Source organism: Urocitellus parryii, chromosome 3 (genome assembly GCF_045843805.1).
Source record: "Urocitellus parryii isolate mUroPar1 chromosome 3, mUroPar1.hap1, whole genome shotgun sequence".
Taxonomy (NCBI): domain Eukaryota; kingdom Metazoa; phylum Chordata; class Mammalia; order Rodentia; family Sciuridae; genus Urocitellus; species Urocitellus parryii.
Genome location: NC_135533.1, coordinates 96261539 through 96267914, shown reverse-complemented (window position 1 = coordinate 96267914; position 6376 = coordinate 96261539). Strand labels below are relative to the sequence as shown.

Genomic DNA, 6376 nt, shown 5'->3' with positions numbered 1-6376 from the left:
CTAGATCATCAGGACTCTCCCAAAGGAAATTTGCTGAGGGTTCTACAAAAGGGGGAATGCAAAACTAAGAATGAAAGAACTCAAAACTTAAAAAAAAAACAAAAAAACACCAGATTCTGTAAAAGCCATACTGTTCTCTCCAGAGGCAGTGTGTATGGTGCCTTCATTTCTCACTTTTATAGTCAACTCCTGTCTATATTCTGATGACTCACTGGACAATCTTCCTGTGGGATTTCAAGAATTTGTAGCTATAGATACTGGCAGCTACTTCAGCTCTGCCGGCAGGTCTCCTCTGCAACACTTCTGGTAATGTGGAGCACAGGGAAGCCAGGAGGATTATGCCAAGAGGCCAGGCAAAAATTGGTAAAGGACTGAATTAAAGCAATAGGAGTTAAAATCTACAGGTTTTTACAGCTGACCCTGTGAATGACTGAGCATTCAGTTAAAACTTCTTTTATTAGGACTATGTTGGATACACACTAACAAATAGTTTTACCTTTATCTTTTTTGTTTTTCTTCAGTGCTGGAAATTGAACACAGGGCATTACACACGATAAGCAAGTATTTTACCATTGAGCTATATCCCTACCTCTGATTATTTTTCTCAAATCCATTCAATTATCAAACACTATCTCTTATTAGATATTAGACTTCTGTCTGCCTGATGGTGTTCACAGATAACCTAAATTACTGATAAGTTTTTTTTTTTTTTTTTTGGTACTGGGAATTGAACTCAGGGCGCTTAACCACTGAGTCACATCCACACACTGGGTCACATTCACAGCCCTTTTTTGTTAAAATATTTTTTCAGTTGTAGATGGACACAATACCTTTATTTTGTTCATTTTTTTATATGGTGCCTAGGATCGAACCTAGTACCTCATGTATGCTAGGCAAGTGCTCTACCACTGAGACACGCTCCTGTCAATGGTCACTGACAGTATGGACAAGGTCCCAGTGGTGAAGGCTAGAGTCACCCATAGCATCGTGAATTCTCTGATCACAAAACAGACCCAGGAGAGCATTTAGCATTTTGAGCAATAGACAAGGCTGAGACATGCTGGCTACACAACCCACAAGGGCCTTACCATGGAGAAGACCAAGTGCCTCTGATGGCAAAAGTATTCCACAAACTGCAGAGTGGAAAGATAACAAAAGAAGAGAAGCAGCCTACATGAACCCAGTATATCCCAAGCAGTACCCCTCCCTGTTCTTCTAAGCAAAGGCCTAGAGGCTGGTTAATTTCTCATTTTTTTACAGCTTTGCTTGGCCAAATCCTAGCACCATGGATTCTGGAAGTGGGAATAAGGACAGAAATTCTTCAGAAAGGAGTTTTTTTTTTTTTGGGGGGGGGACCAAGACCTTTTTAGATGTCTGATTCTGGAGTTTACCATCCAGGCCTTCAAAAGAGCCAAGAAGCCCTCCCCAATGGAACTGATCTGTGCACAGGTCATCTCAATGGATGAAACCACCCAGGATGGATGTCCCAGAGATAGAAGAGAAGAAACAGTTGTCATCGACCTTAATATCAAACTCTGTGTTTTAGTTAGCTTTTTCATGGTTGTAACCAAAATATTCAACAAGAACAACTCAGAGGAGGAAAAGTTTATTGGAGCTCATAGTTTTAGAGGTCTTAGTCCATAGACAGTGGGGTCCATTGCTCTGGGCCCAAGGTGAGGCAACACATCATGAGGGAAGAGCCCATCAGAGAGAAGTTGCTCAGCTCCTGGCAGGGTCTGGAAGCAGGGAATGAGGGGAAGGGGCCACAGGGAAGAAGCACCCTTTCAGTGCACACCTCCAAAGACCATCTCCAGTTACGCCCCACCTGCCCACAGTTACCACCAAGTCAGTCCATTCTGATTAAGTCACAGCTCCCACAATTCAGTCATTTACCTATGAATATTTCTGCATTAACACGGGAGATTTTGAGGGACACCCATATCCAAACCATAATATCCCATGTTTGCACGTGCTCATCATACCCACAGGATAGAAAGAGTGCTTTCTATTCCAGGAACTCTGAATGGAAGTTTTCTTGTTCATTCTTCTTTTACCTTGTCTCTGACAAAGAAATATATTATATTATATTCCTATGAATATTTTGTTTACATAAGGAGCTTACCTCATAGAGAATATTATATAGTATAGTATATTTATATAAAAAAAAAACCTCTCAAACTGAGGCTAGACTAGAGCCATATTGATTCTGAGAAACATTGGCACAAAGCTTATGCTTGTGTGGAAGAAACCATTTTGTGCTGCTTTAAAGCCAGACTTAAAAAAAAATCTTATCAGTGATGTTTTTCATTATCTATTTTTATCTCATTAATCCTAGACTTTGATCATTGCTTACTAGATAAATAATGTTTACATGTTTCCAAAACCTAGGTTTCTTGATTCTTTTTACCATCATCACTGTGAGCATTGATACATCATGGCAAAGAGGTGCCTACTGATAAGTTTGGGTGACCTTCCCTTCTTGACTCTGGTAGGGCTATGCTCCAGCCTTGCTAGTTAGGGGGACATGTTTGAGGTGTGGGATGCAATTACTGTCTAGACTTGGCAGGGATCCCTCTTTCTCGGCTTAAACTGGAGTCTCCCTCCTTTTTGGTCAACTTAAGAAATCACTGTCCTGCAGCCAGTTCTTCCTGTCTCATAGTACCTCTCGGGCCACTGCTTTTGGAGAGATGCTTCTCTTTTATAAGTCACATAACAGTCACTAGTCTTACATATCTGTTCTTGTACTTTATATTTTTTTAATATTTATTTTTTAGTTTTTTTAAGTGGACACAATATCTTTATTTTTCATTTATGTGATGCTGATGATCTAACTCAGTGCCTCAAGCATGCTAGGTGAGCACTCTACCACTGAGCTACAACCCCAGCTCCTCTTGAACTTTAAAGTAAGATTAATTTAACTCCAATTTGGTTGGACATTTCCTAAAGGAAGAAAGTTAGGTCTACTGATTTGATATTGGTATATGTATGTTAAACTTATTTTAATTTTTTTGCAGTGCTGCGGATTGAACCTAGGGCTTGCACATGACAGGTAGATGGTCTACCACTTAGCCACCCCCAACCCCTGAATGTTAAACGTTTTTAGAGTAAAGAAGATGGTAAGTACAGTTACATTATAGACTTAAGGTTCATGTGAAATTAGTGTCATCTGTCATCTTTTGACTTCTTTATCCAGGTCACAGACTGAAACTTTTTTGGAGGAGAGAGAGAAGAATTCAAAACTTTTTTATAATGAAAGCATTTTTTACTGAAATGATTCTCATTCTCATACATTTATGCAACATGTTTTACAGCAGAAAAGAAATAGACTGCATTTTTATTTCTCCTCACTGTGTACATGTTTATTGTCTTAAACACTGTCTCAGATACTTTCTGGTTTTGTTTTGGGTAGCATTCCGTTTATATAAGGAGCTGACCTTCTCATAGAGAAGCCCTGGAGTCTAAAATTGTCAGAACAAATAATTTATTGGTGTCTTCTATTGTGATCTCTTGTTTTGACAATAAAAATCCTTACTCTATTCTCAAAGATAAACAACACACTAATTTATAAGTTAGTTTCTATCACTTCTGAAACTATGTGTCTTATTTTATAATAAAAAAGTACTTTACTTTAAGCTAAAACTAAATTGTATAATTTTTAAAGTAAATTTTAAAAGCAGAGTGACCTTCCAATGCTCCAGGAGACATTTGTGTAAATGAAAAATCTATTTATAATTATCTAAGTCTACAACCTAACTCTATCTTAAATATAAATATATTATTATTTTGTCTTAATTCATTGCTTTTCCAGATTATAAAATAATTAGGCTCCTCATATAATATTTGAATATTAGAGAAACATTGTAGAAAATATTACTTAAGAAAAGTACATCTTGGCTGGGGGTATAGCTCAGTGGTGGAATACTTGCCTAGCATACACAAGGCTCTGGGTTTAATCCCTAGCTCCCCCCCACCTCAAGTAAATCTTCCATGTCCTCACCTTTTATGGACTGAATTTTATCCCCCATAATTCATGTTGAAGCCCTACCCCCAGTACCTCAGAATATAAGAATGTGACTATATTTTGAGTTAGGATCTTTAAAGAAGTGACAAAATGAGGCCATTAGAGTAGGCCCTAATCCAATCGGACTGGTGTCCTTAGTTTGGGCAGATAAAGAGACACCAGAGATGTTTGTGTGTACATAGAGAAAATCATGTGAGGACACAGAGATGATTGCCATTTGCAGGCCAAGATGAGAGGCCTCAGGAGAAACCAAATCAGCCTGACACCTTGATCTTACACTGCGAGCCTCCAGAACTGTGAGCAAATAAATGTCTGTGAAAAGCCTCCCAATCTGTGGTATCTCATGATGACATCCTAGCAAGCAAACAGTCCATTGCTAGTGCTTTTTCCATTATTATAACAAAATATCTGAGACTATGTAACTCATTAAGAAAAGTTTACTTGGCTTAAAGTTTTGAAGTTGAAAGTCCAAATAGCATAGTGCCAGCCAGCGTCATGTGAGGGCCCCTTAGCTGCATCACATCATGGCTGGAGTGCATGCAAGAAGGAAATATCACATGTCAAGACAGGAAGCCAGATGGTGGGGAGTGGCCAGGCTTGATCTTTTATAACAGCTGGTTCTTATAAGAACTAACTTCAGGATCTCATAAGAACTATCTTAATCTATTGACTGCAGTAACCTACCTGTTGGTTCCACTTCTTTAAAGGTCCTGCCACCTCAACACTGCTACAGTGGGGACTAAGCCTCCAACACATGAACAATTGGGGGACAAATCACATCCAAACCCAAGTCACTGGGAATACAGGTAGGCACCCTTGTGCCTGGCTAAAATATATTTTTATGCTATCATTTGCAAATGTTGAAAAAATTTTCTTCTTTTCCTTCCCTCCTCCTTTTCTTTTAAAATACTTATGGAGAAAAATAATCATGCTAATTCCCTTTAGTTACAAGAGTAGGAAGCTTGGCTGTGTCTGAGTCATGGCAATTTCATGATAGTTAAAGTTGTCTAAAGATGGTTAAACCCCTTGCTAAATTGCAGGCTCAGGATAAAATATGACAATAATAGCTAATGTTTAGTGAGCATTGAATACATTCAAGGTACTTTCCTAAGCATTCTACATGTTCAGATTCATTTATTGATGTGTGTGTGTGTGGGGGGTGGTTGGGATATAGCTCAGTGATAGAGTACATGCATGTATGTTCCCACAATGCATGTGGTTTGAACCCCAGCACCAGCAAATCAATCAATAACCAATCAAACACAGAGATTTATTTCTTTTAATTATCTTATGAGATAAGCACTATTTGAGAGATGAAGAAAAAGAACAGGAAAGAGAACTGACTAGTAAGTGATTGGAGCTGTGCTTCTAAGCAGACAATCTGGCTTTTAGGACTATCATTTTTAGCTACTACGGGATACTAAGTAAGCACTTACAAGGTGCCTGACACCAAGCAACCATTTTAAATATGTTATTGTATGCAGTCCTCACAGAAATAATGACATTACTACCAATACTTCCATTTTACAGATTTTATAGATTTGGAAACTAAGAGGCTCATATTGCTTTATAAATAGATGCCATATGCTTTCTGTTTATTAAAGTGTACAAAATAATAGCAAACATGACCCAAGTTGTCCCAATTTTCAATTTGATCTTTGTTTTTGAAAAAAGAAGCAACCTTGTGACAAATTCAATGAAGAGCTTTATTTTTATTTGGTAAGACAAGGTAGCTCCAGAAATTAAGAATTAAGAAAGCTAATTATTAAGAATTATTAATTAAGAATTAAGAAAGCTAATTCATTTACACTACTGAGAATAGAATCAGATACCACACTGTTGGAATACAAGTTGGTATTATCTGAAGTAAAATCTTAACATGAGTTGTTAGAAAATTCACTACAGGCAAATATGAATGGCTTTTAGCTTAAAAAATACCTGTTTTTTTCTTCCATTTAAAGTTTAAAGTTGATTAAGTGTGTTTGTTTTCTGTTACTATTATAAAATACAGGAGACAATCAACTTAAAAAGAGGAAAGATTTATTTTGGCTTATGGTTTCAGAGGTTTCAGCCCATGGTCACTGCTTTTGGGTCTGAGGAGAGTGTCATGTCAGGGGAACATGGTGGAGCAAAGCTGCTCACCCCATGATGGCCAGGAGGCAAAGGGAGAGAAAGGTGCTGAGATCTCAATGTCCCCTTCAAGGACATGCTTGTCAGTCTCCTGATACCTGTTTTCACCTCCCCCACCTCCCAATAGTGCTTCAGGCTGGTGACAAAGCCTTTAACACATGGGACTTTGAAGGACATTTAAGATCCAGACTATAATACTATGTATAATTTAAGAAATAAACTTAC

General features: G+C 38.0%; 1 pseudogene; it reads left to right on the top strand.

The window, feature by feature from the left end:
* Positions 1-927: 927 nt before the first annotated feature.
* On the top strand, positions 928-1546 carry LOC113181958 (putative monooxygenase p33MONOX pseudogene; annotated as a pseudogene).
* The last annotated feature ends 4830 nt before the right edge of the window (positions 1547-6376 follow it).